Below are 14010 nucleotides of genomic sequence, written 5' to 3'. Positions count from 1 at the left end.
GTGTCACAGGGCTCGTTGGTCTAGGTGTATGATTCATGCTAAGGGTGCAGCAGGTCCCGGGTTCAAATCCCGGACGAGCCCTAGCGTTTTGTGCAAACTGATCGCACGTCAGTGGCTGAGTCAGCGCAAAAAGCTCGCCGTCAATATCAAATGAATTTCTTATTCGATGTGAGCAATTGACACTCTGGTCCGACGCGTGAAGGCGATTACGAAGGTTTCGGGTACAGATGGTAGCAGATGCATGTTAGTAAGTCTTGCTTAAAGTGATGAAAAAGTGTTTCCGCCCGGGATCGAACCGGGGACCTTCCGCGTGTTAGGCAGACGTGATAACCGCTACACCACGGAAACTGCTTGTGTGCACCTTACTTCAGAGACAACTTGTAGTGATGTTGCCATCGTAACTCAAAAATTCAATAAATGTGGTACTTGCAAAACGAAGGGACATGCAGCAGATCCACACACGACGTGGCTCATTGGAGGACAATACGACATAGGCAAGAAAATACTGTTCCCGCCCGGGATCGAACCGGGGACCTTCTGCGTGTGAAGCAGACGTGATAACCGCTACACTACGGAAACGACGGACCCGAGGAGTCCATCTTTGTTCACTCGAACTTGCCTCAGCCTTTCTCTAGTCCGCGAATGCACACACGACAGTTCTTTTGTCAGCCTGGAACCCATCACAGCCGAGGGCTCAAGAAGTCTTCGGGGTGCTCGAGAGGGTGTCTGCCGTAGCACCCCTAACGAGATAGCGGCGTTTCGCGCAGTCGTTATTGCAAGTCATATCAGCAAAAGCAATCACTTTCTCAGCAGCAGGCAGTGCGAGCCCAGCGGCAGCTCTACATGAAGGTACCAATAGCCCAGGAAGGCCGCCGACCGCGGGAATTCGCGCCGCCCCCATCCCGCCAGCGTACACGAGACTTCCAGGGCACCCTGGACGACATCTAGGGACTGCAATATATGGCATTCGCCGTGTCACAGGGCTCGTTGGTCTAGGGGTATGATTCCTGCTTAGGGTGCAGGAGGTCCCGGGTTCAAATCCCGGACGAGCCCTAGCGTTTTGTGCAAACTGATCGCACGTCAGTGACTGAGTCAGCGCAAAAAGCTCGCCGTCAATATCAAATGAATTTCTTATTCGATGTGAGCAATTGACACTCTGGTCCGACGCGTGAAGGCGATTACGAAGGTTTCGGGTACAGATGGTAGCAGATGCATGTTAGTAAGTCTTGCTTAAAGTGATGAAAAAGTGTTTCCGCCCGGGATCGAACCGGGGACCTTCTGCGTGTTAGGCAGACGTGATAACCGCTACACCACGGAAACTGCTTGTGTGCACCTTACTTCACAGACAACTTGTACTGATGTTGCCATCGTAACTCAAAAATTCAATAAATGTGGTACTTGCAAAACGAAGGGACATGCAGCAGATCCACACACGACGTGGCTCATTGGAGGACAATACGACATAGGCAAGAAAATACTGTTCCCGCCCGGGATCGAACCGGGGACCTTCTGCGTGTGAAGCAGACGTGATAACCGCTACACTACGGAAACGACGGACCCGAGGAGTCCATCTTTGTTCACTCGAACTTGCCTCAGCCTTTCTCTAGTCCGCGAATGCACACACGACAGTTCTTTTGTCAGCCTGGAACCCATCACAGCCGAGGGCTCAAGAAGTCTTCGGGGTGCTCGAGAGGGTGTCTGCCGTAGCACCCCTAACGAGATAGCGGCGTTTCGCGCAGTCGTTATTGCAAGTCATATCAGCAAAAGCAATCACTTTCTCAGCAGCAGGCAGTGCGAGCCCAGCGGCAGGTCTACATGAAGGTACCAATAGCCCAGGAAGGCCGCCGACCGCGGGAATTCGCGGCGCCCCCATCCCGCCAGCGTACACGAGACCTCCAGGGCACCCTGGACGACGTCGAGGGACTGCAATATATGGCATTCGCCGTGTCACAGGGCTCGTTGGTCTAGGTGTATGATTCATGCTAAGGGTGCAGCAGGTCCCGGGTTCAAATCCCGGACGAGCCCTAGCGTTTTGTGCAAACTGATCGCACGTCAGTGGCTGAGTCAGCGCAAAAAGCTCGCCGTCAATATCAAATGAATTTCTTATTCGATGTGAGCAATTGACACTCTGGTCCGACGCGTGAAGGCGATTACGAAGGTTTCGGGTACAGATGGTAGCAGATGCATGTTAGTAAGTCTTGCTTAAAGTGATGAAAAAGTGTTTCCGCCCGGGATCGAACCGGGGACCTTCCGCGTGTTAGGCAGACGTGATAACCGCTACACCACGGAAACTGCTTGTGTGCACCTTACTTCACAGACAACTTGTAGTGATGTTGCCATCGTAACTCAAAAATTCAATAAATGTGGTACTTGCAAAACGAAGGGACATGCAGCAGATCCACACACGACGTGGCTCATTGGAGGACAATACGACATAGGCAAGAAAATACTGTTCCCGCCCGGGATCGAACCGGGGACCTTCTGCGTGTGAAGCAGACGTGATAACCGCTACACTACGGAAACGACGGACCCGAGGAGTCCATCTTTGTTCACTCGAACTTGCCTCAGCCTTTCTCTAGTCCGCGAATGCACACACGACAGTTCTTTTGTCAGCCTGGAACCCATCACAGCCGAGGGCTCAAGAAGTCTTCGGGGTGCTCGAGAGGGTGTCTGCCGTAGCACCCCTAACGAGATAGCGGCGTTTCGCGCAGTCGTTATTGCAAGTCATATCAGCAAAAGCAATCACTTTCTCAGCAGCAGGCAGTGCGAGCCCAGCGGCAGCTCTACATGAAGGTACCAATAGCCCAGGAAGGCCGCCGACCGCGGGAATTCGCGCCGCCCCCATCCCGCCAGCGTACACGAGACTTCCAGGGCACCCTGGACGACATCTAGGGACTGCAATAATTGGCATTCGCCGTGTCACAGGGCTCGTTGGTCTCCAGTCTCGCCGCGACAGCCGTGCTGTGCGGACGTGTGCTGAGTTTCGTGCGCCGCGGTCTGCTGTGCTTCGGCGTGGTAAGTCGCAGTGCGTCTTGCATCGTTGCAGAACTTCTACGCATATTGAAATTTGAAATATGAATCCGTGATGGCCCACTTGAACAGACAAGATACTTTGAAATTCTCGTTTGATCGTAATTACGCCCGACCTAAACTACACGAAATCGAAGATTGGTTGGAATACGAAGTGAAAGTTGATACCGAGGATGTCATTGGAATGCATCTTTCGATAGTGAGCAGCGTTGTATTTGTGAAATTGAGGAATGCTAACTTATGTGACAAAATAGTTGAGTCTTGCGGAGGAAGTATGAAATTTAAGCATTGTGATGGAAACGTAGGCGAAGTCACCGTAACACATGCAGGGTTTGGAATACGAACTATCAGGATATTCGAACTACCATTCGAAGTACCGGCGGAACAAATAAACGCAGTGATAGCGCCGTACGGTAAAGTTCTCAGCAATGTTGCCGAACGGTGGTCCAACGCGCGCAAATTCCAAGTTCTCAACGGAGTGAGGCAATTAAAGGTCGATTTGCACAAACATGTACCGTCATACATCAGCGTGTGTGGATACCGAGGTATCGTTATATACGACGGCCAGCCGAGGACGTGCGCGGCGTGCAATTCTCCTGGCCACGTCCGCGCGGAGTGTTTACAGCGGCGAGTGGCGCAGCTGCCGGCTGGCGAGACGCCGCGACCGCCGGCTATGACTGCGCTGCCAGCGACTTACGCTACGGCTGCCCGCGGCCAAGTCTTGACCCCAAGCCCTGATGTGAATTCGGAGAACCATCCAACCCGAGAAGAAGCCCAGATTGCCACCACTGACACAACAGAAGCTAGACCACCCGAACCTAAGGAAATCGTGACAGCTGTAACGGTTTCAACACAACAGCCACCGAAAGATATTGGGAGCCACAGTAAATTATCCGATTCCTCCGCTGTTGAGAATGACATGCAAGAACCATCCCGGAATGAGCAACCTCATAGTGAACCGATTTCTCTATTGACACCATCATCCACCAAGAGCACGGTCGACAATTTAGCTCGAAACACCACCCGCTTAGAAGATTTGAAGAATGCTGAGGAAGACAACATCAGACAGCAGCCGGTGAAACCTAAACGGCAAACACGAAAACAGAGCCCTGAAGAGATTCAAGAACTGGAGAAAAAACTCTCCCGTACCAAAAAAATTCTTAAAACAGATCGAAGCGGAAAGCAAGGCGTGGTAGACATCGGAAAACCAGACATCCCCAACCCGAATGAGGACGTACAGATGAACCTCGCCCCTCCAATTGAAGAACCAATGGACACTGTTGACCGCTGCGGAACTGATACGGGGACAGCATGGTCTGACGACACTGAATGCGCTTAGTTGGACTACCGAATGACGCAGGCGTATAAAATCGCCACGCTCAATGTAAACAGAATAGTTTCGGACGTAAAGTTACAATCTGTGAAGGACTACTTATATGCCGCCGACATTGACATAGCGATGTTACAAGAGGTAGTTACAACCAAAATAGCGGATGTGTACGGATATGAGGCGATCTTAAACATAGGCAATGAATGTGGAACAGGAATACTGTTCAAACACGGCATACCATGTACAGCAAAAGCAATACTTGAATCTGGACGAGGCATAACTGCACAAATATATGATCTGCTTCTTGTTAATATATATGCTCCCTCTGGATCCAGCGGAAAACGAGCAAGGGGCAACCTGTTCCGGGATGAAATTGTCCCATTAATAACGGATTCTCGACTGCACATAATTTTGGGTGGAGATTTTAACTGCGTATTGCGTCCAGAAGATCAAATCCCGAACTTCAACTTTTGTGAGGAGCTGTTGCTGTTAATTAACGGGCTCGATATGATAGATGCTTGGTGCCACCTTCGCCCGCACACCCGAGGATACACGTACGTATCCAGTACTTCGGCAAGCAGACTAGACAGGCTGTATGTAACGAAAGGTTTTATCCATAATGTAACTGACTGTGAAATTTGGCCTCTTAACTTCTCGGACCACTGCGCATTTCATATAACCGCGAAGCATACTAAACAAAAAACATTCCTGGGAAGGGGCGTATGGCAGCTCAACGTGTCACTTTTGGAGGACGCAGTACTGAAACAGGAGGTCCATGCTACATGGCAGCGTTGTCTTCGGATGCAATCCAGATATCCTACACGCATCATGTGGTGGCTACAGTCTGCGAAACCGCAGATAAAAAAATGCATCGCACGATATGGTCGCATGAAAGCGTACTGGCGAAAACGCACCTTGGAGTATCACTTTCTTTGCCTCCGCGAACTGTATGATGACCCCATGGGATTAGTAGCAAACAGTTCTAGAATAAAACGCACCAAAGCAAGAATAACGGCGTTGGTACGACAATCACTAGAGGGGAAAAAAGTTCGATCGCGTCCTCCGATTGAACTGACGCAGGAGAATACGTCCGTATATCACGTGATACGGGAAGCCAAGAGAGGTAAACAAAAGTTAATCCACACTCTCAGTGATGAACAGGGGAACGAATACGATCAACAAGTCACAGTTAAAAACTACGTGGTGCAACATTATACAGATTTTTACTCCGCATCGGCGACTGACGCGACGGCAAGTGAGCCGCTTTTATCCAACATTCAATCCACGGTCCATCCGACTGACAACGCCGACCTTGTAGCCCACATAACTGAGGAAGAAGTATGTGCTATAATCAAAGACTCGCCTACAAAGAAATCTGCTGGTTTAGATGGCCTACCCATAGAATTTTATGCTTGTTTTTGGCACATCATAGGACCGGAATTCACCAAAATATGCAATGAATTATTGGGAGACGTGCAGATGCCATCTCAGTTTACCGAAGGAATGATTGTACTGATCCCCAAAAAACCACGTAGCGCTACGCTGAAGGATTTTCGACCACTAACACTCCTCAATTCCGACTATAAAATCTTCACCCGACTCATAAACTGTAGACTGAAGACGGTACTGCCGAAAGTACTTGGCCCTTATCAAATGAGTGCCGTCCCAGGGAGATCAATGTCGAATGCATTATGTGAATATAGAGACATAATATATTTGTCGTGGCTATGCAAATGCAATGTTGGTCTCATGTTTTTAGACTTCGATAAGGCTTTTGACCGCATCAACCACCACTTTCTACTAACTGTAATGCAACGGATGGGATTCAGTGCTCATTTTATTCAGATCATACGCAAATGTATAGTCGGGACTTCCTCTCGAATCAAAATTAATGGTCAGCTAAGTTCACCAGTCCCGATCAAGCAATCAGTGAGACAAGGCTGCCCCCTTTCTATGGCACTATACGCAATCGCCGTAGAACCGTTACTGTTAAACCTGCATCACAGGTTACAAGGTCTACAGGTGTTGGGTACAAAAACCGTGTGTCACGCTTATGCTGATGACGTCAGTGTAGTAGTTAACACGCACTCAGAAATGGAAGTCGTTCAACAAATAATCCACGCTTACGCCACTTCTTCCGGAGCCAAACTCAATGAACAAAAATCGAAAATTTTACCTGTCGGACCCCATATGGAGACCATTCCAAGAACATGGCTACAAAGAACAGAGCAGACGAACCACTTAGGTATGATTCTAATGGCCAACCCAAGAGAGATGACAGTAGCCAACTGGGACCATAAACTGCATATATTCAGGGCTACTCTCCGTGAACACAAAACTAGAACGCTCAATCGGATACAGAGAGCTCTATTGATCAACAGCTATGTGCTAAGCAAAATATATCACATCGCAGCAGTGTTACCAGTACCCAAGGATACAGCGCAAAAGCTTTTAGCTGCAGCGTATTGGTTCATATGGAGCGGAAACATCTTTAAAGTCGCTATGCCAACCATAGTGTTAACCCGCGCCGCTGGTGGTTTGGGCGTCAAAGACATCAAGAACCAATGCACTGCCGTATATATGGACCGAATCCGCAAAATACTGCAGTCACCCCATCCGACAATTACGAAAACGTTATTCAACAGGTTAGCCCCAACGAGCAAAAAGGCCCCAGTCGATGTTGGTCGCATCAGCGCTCAACTCGATCACGTCCGGACTTATTACCTGGAAATGAGCTATATTCAAGACACTTCACAGCTGCTTAACACCAGAAGGACCTATTACCACCTCACGAGACACCATAGGCAAAACCCAATTGAGGCGAAATATCCAGCGGTCAACTGGAGTAACGTCTGGAAAAACATTAACAATCCTATCCTCCACTCCAAAGTAGTGTCCACGTGGTACGACATTGTGAACGAGAAGGTCCCCACAGGTGAAAAGTTGCACAATATCAAAATGAAGCAGAGTCCGTACTGCGATCATTGCCATACTGTAGATACCTTGGCACACATTCTCATCTGCCGCGACCAATACCACATATGGAACTGGACTAGAAAAAAACTCGCAATAATTACTAGAACCACAGACTCTGCTATAACACTTAAAGATGTACTTCAACCAGACTGGCATTTCTTTCCTGCAACAAAGCACAATAGCTATGTTTGGATTATCGGCCAGTTTGCATATTTTGCAGTTACGAATACACATGCGAGTATAGACGAGTACATACAGTATATAATGGAAGAGCACCACAACCTTAAAACGAGTCGGAAATACAAAGCTTTGTTTCAAAATTTCTTACTTCACACTTTGCCATAATGAAGCGGTAATTTTCTTTTTTTTTTTTTTTTTTTTTTTTTTTTTTTTTGGGTTGGTGCACAACACTACAGCGAGGTGATACTACTTGTGCTTCATTATAATTAAGTTGGCATTTATTTATTTATTTTTATAGTACAGCAGGTGAAAGTGCCTCAGGAAAACTAATTTTGCCAGAAGCCGTAACATAAAACACATCAGAAGTGCTTGATTGATTTCGTGTTCTTCTGTTTCACGGGTATTGGACAGATTGTCACGGCAAGAAGATGTATTCAGTTCCTTTACATATTATTTAAAAAAAATAATGAAAAAATAAATAAAAAAGTAGGTTAAGTTAGGGTAAAAGTGGCGGTGGCAACAGAATTTTTTTTTTTTTTTTTTTTTTTTTTTTTTTTTTTTTTTTTTTATTTTTAGGTTAGATAGGAGTTTGGGGGGATATGGATGATAGGGGCCAACGCCTGAAGTGGAAGAGGTCCAGGAAAAAAAAAAAAAAAAAAAAAAAAAAAAAGTGGCCGTGCGGTTAAAGGCGCAAAAATGAAAAAAAAAAAAGAAAAAAAAAAAAGATGGTAGAGCCCTTGAAAAAAAAAAAAAAAAAAAAAAAAAGGGCTATGATTCCTGCTTAGGGTGCAGGAGATCCCGGGTTCAAATCCCGGACGAGCCCTAGCGTTTTGTGCAAACTGATCGCACGTCAGTGGCTGAGTCAGCGCAAAAAGCTCGCCGTCAATATCAAATGAATTTCTTATTCGATGTGAGCAATTGACACTCTGGTCCGACGCGTGAAGGCGATTACGAAGGTTTCGGGTACAGATGGTAGCAGATGCATGTTAGTAAGTCTTGCTTAAAGTGATGAAAAAGTGTTTCCGCCCGGGATCGAACCGGGGACCTTTTGCGTGTTAGGCAGACGTGATAACCGCTACACCACGGAAACTGCTTGTGTGCACCTTACTTCACAGACAACTTGTACTGATGTTGCCATCGTAACTCAAAAATTCAATAAATGTGGTACTTGCAAAACGAAGGGACATGCAGCAGATCCACACACGACGTGGCTCATTGGAGGACAATACGACATAGGCAAGAAAATACTGTTCCCGCCCGGGATCGAACCGGGGACCTTCTGCGTGTGAAGCAGACGTGATAACCGCTACACTACGGAAACGACGGACCCGAGGAGTCCATCTTTGTTCACTCGAACTTGCCTCAGCCTTTCTCTAGTCCGCGAATGCACACACGACAGTTCTTTTGTCAGCCTGGAACCCATCACAGCCGAGGGCTCAAGAAGTCTTCGGGGTGCTCGAGAGGGTGTCTGCCGTAGCACCCCTAACGAGATAGCGGCGTTTCGCGCAGTCGTTATTGCAAGTCATATCAGCAAAAGCAATCACTTTCTCAGCAGCAGGCAGTGCGAGCCCAGCGGCAGCTCTACATGCAGGTACCAATAGCCCAGGAAGGCCGCCGACCGCGGGAATTCGCGGCGCCCCCATCCCGCCAGCGTACACGAGACCTCCAGGGCACCCTGGACGACGTCTAGGGACTGCAATATATGGCATTCGCCGTGTCACAGGGCTCGTTGGTCTAGGTGTATGATTCATGCTAAGGGTGCAGCAGGTCCCGGGTTCAAATCCCGGACGAGCCCTAGCGTTTTGTGCAAACTGATCGCACGTCAGTGGCTGAGTCAGCGCAAAAAGCTCGCCGTCAATATCAAATGAATTTCTTATTCGATGTGAGCAATTGACACTCTGGTCCGACGCGTGAAGGCGATTACGAAGGTTTCGGGTACAGATGGTAGCAGATGCATGTTAGTAAGTCTTGCTTAAAGTGATGAAAAAGTGTTTCCGCCCGGGATCGAACCGGGGACCTTCCGCGTGTTAGGCAGACGTGATAACCGCTACACCACGGAAACTGCTTGTGTGCACCTTACTTCAGAGACAACTTGTAGTGATGTTGCCATCGTAACTCAAAAATTCAATAAATGTGGTACTTGCAAAACGAAGGGACATGCAGCAGATCCACACACGACGTGGCTCATTGGAGGACAATACGACATAGGCAAGAAAATACTGTTCCCGCCCGGGATCGAACCGGGGACCTTCTGCGTGTGAAGCAGACGTGATAACCGCTACACTACGGAAACGACGGACCCGAGGAGTCCATCTTTGTTCACTCGAACTTGCCTCAGCCTTTCTCTAGTCCGCGAATGCACACACGACAGTTCTTTTGTCAGCCTGGAACCCATCACAGCCGAGGGCTCAAGAAGTCTTCGGGGTGCTCGAGAGGGTGTCTGCCGTAGCACCCCTAACGAGATAGCGGCGTTTCGCGCAGTCGTTATTGCAAGTCATATCAGCAAAAGCAATCACTTTCTCAGCAGCAGGCAGTGCGAGCCCAGCGGCAGCTCTACATGAAGGTACCAATAGCCCAGGAAGGCCGCCGACCGCGGGAATTCGCGCCGCCCCCATCCCGCCAGCGTACACGAGACTTCCAGGGCACCCTGGACGACATCTAGGGACTGCAATATATGGCATTCGCCGTGTCACAGGGCTCGTTGGTCTAGGGGTATGATTCCTGCTTAGGGTGCAGGAGGTCCCGGGTTCAAATCCCGGACGAGCCCTAGCGTTTTGTGCAAACTGATCGCACGTCAGTGACTGAGTCAGCGCAAAAAGCTCGCCGTCAATATCAAATGAATTTCTTATTCGATGTGAGCAATTGACACTCTGGTCCGACGCGTGAAGGCGATTACGAAGGTTTCGGGTACAGATGGTAGCAGATGCATGTTAGTAAGTCTTGCTTAAAGTGATGAAAAAGTGTTTCCGCCCGGGATCGAACCGGGGACCTTCTGCGTGTTAGGCAGACGTGATAACCGCTACACCACGGAAACTGCTTGTGTGCACCTTACTTCACAGACAACTTGTACTGATGTTGCCATCGTAACTCAAAAATTCAATAAATGTGGTACTTGCAAAACGAAGGGACATGCAGCAGATCCACACACGACGTGGCTCATTGGAGGACAATACGACATAGGCAAGAAAATACTGTTCCCGCCCGGGATCGAACCGGGGACCTTCTGCGTGTGAAGCAGACGTGATAACCGCTACACTACGGAAACGACGGACCCGAGGAGTCCATCTTTGTTCACTCGAACTTGCCTCAGCCTTTCTCTAGTCCGCGAATGCACACACGACAGTTCTTTTGTCAGCCTGGAACCCATCACAGCCGAGGGCTCAAGAAGTCTTCGGGGTGCTCGAGAGGGTGTCTGCCGTAGCACCCCTAACGAGATAGCGGCGTTTCGCGCAGTCGTTATTGCAAGTCATATCAGCAAAAGCAATCACTTTCTCAGCAGCAGGCAGTGCGAGCCCAGCGGCAGCTCTACATGCAGGTACCAATAGCCCAGGAAGGCCGCCGACCGCGGGAATTCGCGGCGCCCCCATCCCGCCAGCGTACACGAGACCTCCAGGGCACCCTGGACGACGTCTAGGGACTGCAATATATGGCATTCGCCGTGTCACAGGGCTCGTTGGTCTAGGTGTATGATTCATGCTAAGGGTGCAGCAGGTCCCGGGTTCAAATCCCGGACGAGCCCTAGCGTTTTGTGCAAACTGATCGCACGTCAGTGGCTGAGTCAGCGCAAAAAGCTCGCCGTCAATATCAAATGAATTTCTTATTCGATGTGAGCAATTGACACTCTGGTCCGACGCGTGAAGGCGATTACGAAGGTTTCGGGTACAGATGGTAGCAGATGCATGTTAGTAAGTCTTGCTTAAAGTGATGAAAAAGTGTTTCCGCCCGGGATCGAACCGGGGACCTTCCGCGTGTTAGGCAGACGTGATAACCGCTACACCACGGAAACTGCTTGTGTGCACCTTACTTCAGAGACAACTTGTAGTGATGTTGCCATCGTAACTCAAAAATTCAATAAATGTGGTACTTGCAAAACGAAGGGACATGCAGCAGATCCACACACGACGTGGCTCATTGGAGGACAATACGACATAGGCAAGAAAATACTGTTCCCGCCCGGGATCGAACCGGGGACCTTCTGCGTGTGAAGCAGACGTGATAACCGCTACACTACGGAAACGACGGACCCGAGGAGTCCATCTTTGTTCACTCGAACTTGCCTCAGCCTTTCTCTAGTCCGCGAATGCACACACGACAGTTCTTTTGTCAGCCTGGAACCCATCACAGCCGAGGGCTCAAGAAGTCTTCGGGGTGCTCGAGAGGGTGTCTGCCGTAGCACCCCTAACGAGATAGCGGCGTTTCGCGCAGTCGTTATTGCAAGTCATATCAGCAAAAGCAATCACTTTCTCAGCAGCAGGCAGTGCGAGCCCAGCGGCAGCTCTACATGAAGGTACCAATAGCCCAGGAAGGCCGCCGACCGCGGGAATTCGCGCCGCCCCCATCCCGCCAGCGTACACGAGACTTCCAGGGCACCCTGGACGACATCTAGGGACTGCAATATATGGCATTCGCCGTGTCACAGGGCTCGTTGGTCTAAAGTCCGCCTTTAGCCGCGGAGCAGCTCGGACTTGTTTACGTCCCGGCTGCGAACGTTCGCGGAAGAAGCGGTGTTTACACCGTCGTCACTCGCGTGTGTTACTGTTTGAATCGAACGCAATGGCACACAATTTCCGAAAAACCACGATACAGTTCACGTTCTGTAACGAGTATGCACGACCGAAGGCATTCGAAATCGAACGTTTCTTGAGGGACGAAGTGCAACTTAATTACACTGAGGTTATTGGAATTCATTTATCGATCGTGAGCAGCACTCTTTACGTAAAGATGATTGACAACGCAGCATGCGATAAGATCATTGAAGCTGCCAAACGAGGATTCCAGTTCCGACACTCCGATGGTCATATTGGCGACGTGTTAGTCGCTCATTCGGGCCTGGGTGTGCGTACGATTCGAGTCTTTGAGCTGCCTTTCGAGTTACCAGAATCCTTGGTCACTGAATCACTCCAGCCATATGGCAGAGTTATTAGTCATACGGCCGAACGTTGGGCAAGTTTTAGCACGTATCCAGTGCTCAATGGTGTCCGACAGGTGCGAATTGCACTTACGAAACATGTGCCATCGTACATCAACATCGGCGGCTGTCGAGCTATTGTCATCTATGATGGACAGCCCCGGACATGCTCCGGGTGTGGTGGTGAAGGACATCTTCGATCTGCGTGTATGCAGAGGAGACTCGTGCAACTCCCCAGCGGAGACCTCCAGAATACGACTACACCAACGTCACTGCCGATGACTTACGTGGCGGCGCTTCGCGGGGAGGTGACGCAGAGGTCGGAGCGCACTATCGAACCGACGCCGCAGTTGATTGAGGCGCCTTCGGACCCCACTGAAGAAGGAACAGCTCCCACCAACCCTCAGTGCCAGACATTACAGGTGGTGCAGAAAGAGGATGAGAGCATCACAACAGGCATGGAAGCTGAAGTGGAACGGCCCCAGGGCGTTGTAGCGGCGGCGAGAGCGCAGGTGATGCAAGATTCGCCAACACCAGAGGCCGAGGTTAGGGCCCCCAAACAACGCTCGCCAAAGCGCCGCAAGAAGCGCCGACTAAACTCTGCGGAGACGCTCCCTTCTCTTCTTGGAAGCCCAGATGAGTCTAACACTATGGAACTGTCTGACTTGGAACCACAAGCTTCGGATGTCGCAGACCATATGAATTCGGACAGTGAAAAGATGTCATGTCGCTCGGAAGATGCATCCGCTCAGGGGCCTGCTACCCCTTCTGCGGTGGAGTCTAATGCTGCGAAAGAACAACAGATGTCACACATCAATGCCGCACAGGAAAATTTGGAGCACCCCAATAGTATCAGCTGGTATGAACAGGACGACGAAATCACCGATGCGGACCATTCTACTGGTGGGGACTCGCATCCGTCCGCATCTCAAGAAACCTAATGCCGCAGGGACACGTCCGTCGGGCGACCCTCTGCGGATGTGCAAAGGGACTATCGATACGGTGAAACTTTGTCATTTTAACATCATGTGGAGATGACAGCTACTCGACCCCAGGCATACAGAATAGGGACAGTGAATGTAAATACCATTAGATCGCCCGTGAAACAGCAGTTGTTTAGGGACATGATATACGCGTCGGATGTTGATATACTTATGGTGCAGGAAATTTACATTCCTGAGTTCCAGGAAGTCCATGGATACATCTCCTACACCTCGCCGCACTCGAACAACGACAGTGGAACGGCGATATTGGTCCGGGACGGGATTCCGGTCCGAGACCTGGCTTATCTACCTTCGGCACGAGGACTGGCGATAACTGTTAATGGAATTCGCATTCTCAATGTTTATGCCCCTTCCGGCACAGA

At 49.7% G+C, this 14010-nt stretch overlaps 16 non-coding genes across 16 annotated transcripts; 2 read left to right on the top strand and 14 right to left on the bottom strand.

The window, feature by feature from the left end:
* Positions 1–275: 275 nt before the first annotated feature.
* On the bottom strand, positions 276–348 carry Trnav-aac. Its single transcript has one exon. It is a non-coding gene; the product is annotated as a tRNA-Val (tRNA).
* Positions 349–506: 158 nt separating this feature from the next.
* On the bottom strand, positions 507–579 carry Trnav-cac. Its single transcript has one exon. It is a non-coding gene; the product is annotated as a tRNA-Val (tRNA).
* Positions 580–981: 402 nt separating this feature from the next.
* Positions 982–1053, top strand: Trnap-agg. The gene has a single exon. It is a non-coding gene; the product is annotated as a tRNA-Pro (tRNA).
* Positions 1054–1247: 194 nt separating this feature from the next.
* Positions 1248–1320, bottom strand: Trnav-aac. The gene has a single exon. It is a non-coding gene; the product is annotated as a tRNA-Val (tRNA).
* Positions 1321–1478: 158 nt separating this feature from the next.
* On the bottom strand, positions 1479–1551 carry Trnav-cac. Its single transcript has one exon. It is a non-coding gene; the product is annotated as a tRNA-Val (tRNA).
* A 668-nt stretch (positions 1552–2219) lies between these two features.
* Positions 2220–2292, bottom strand: Trnav-aac. The gene has a single exon. It is a non-coding gene; the product is annotated as a tRNA-Val (tRNA).
* A 158-nt stretch (positions 2293–2450) lies between these two features.
* Positions 2451–2523, bottom strand: Trnav-cac. Its single transcript has one exon. It is a non-coding gene; the product is annotated as a tRNA-Val (tRNA).
* A 6010-nt stretch (positions 2524–8533) lies between these two features.
* Trnav-aac lies at positions 8534–8606 on the bottom strand. The gene has a single exon. It is a non-coding gene; the product is annotated as a tRNA-Val (tRNA).
* Positions 8607–8764: 158 nt separating this feature from the next.
* Trnav-cac lies at positions 8765–8837 on the bottom strand. Its single transcript has one exon. It is a non-coding gene; the product is annotated as a tRNA-Val (tRNA).
* A 668-nt stretch (positions 8838–9505) lies between these two features.
* On the bottom strand, positions 9506–9578 carry Trnav-aac. The gene has a single exon. It is a non-coding gene; the product is annotated as a tRNA-Val (tRNA).
* Positions 9579–9736: 158 nt separating this feature from the next.
* Positions 9737–9809, bottom strand: Trnav-cac. The gene has a single exon. It is a non-coding gene; the product is annotated as a tRNA-Val (tRNA).
* A 402-nt stretch (positions 9810–10211) lies between these two features.
* On the top strand, positions 10212–10283 carry Trnap-agg. The gene has a single exon. It is a non-coding gene; the product is annotated as a tRNA-Pro (tRNA).
* A 194-nt stretch (positions 10284–10477) lies between these two features.
* On the bottom strand, positions 10478–10550 carry Trnav-aac. Its single transcript has one exon. It is a non-coding gene; the product is annotated as a tRNA-Val (tRNA).
* A 158-nt stretch (positions 10551–10708) lies between these two features.
* Positions 10709–10781, bottom strand: Trnav-cac. Its single transcript has one exon. It is a non-coding gene; the product is annotated as a tRNA-Val (tRNA).
* Positions 10782–11449: 668 nt separating this feature from the next.
* Trnav-aac lies at positions 11450–11522 on the bottom strand. Its single transcript has one exon. It is a non-coding gene; the product is annotated as a tRNA-Val (tRNA).
* A 158-nt stretch (positions 11523–11680) lies between these two features.
* Trnav-cac lies at positions 11681–11753 on the bottom strand. Its single transcript has one exon. It is a non-coding gene; the product is annotated as a tRNA-Val (tRNA).
* Positions 11754–14010: the final 2257 nt, after the last annotated feature.

Source organism: Schistocerca americana, unplaced genomic scaffold, assembly GCF_021461395.2.
Source record: "Schistocerca americana isolate TAMUIC-IGC-003095 unplaced genomic scaffold, iqSchAmer2.1 HiC_scaffold_139, whole genome shotgun sequence".
Classification (NCBI taxonomy): domain Eukaryota; kingdom Metazoa; phylum Arthropoda; class Insecta; order Orthoptera; family Acrididae; genus Schistocerca; species Schistocerca americana.
This window is presented reverse-complemented; position numbering and strand designations above follow the sequence as displayed.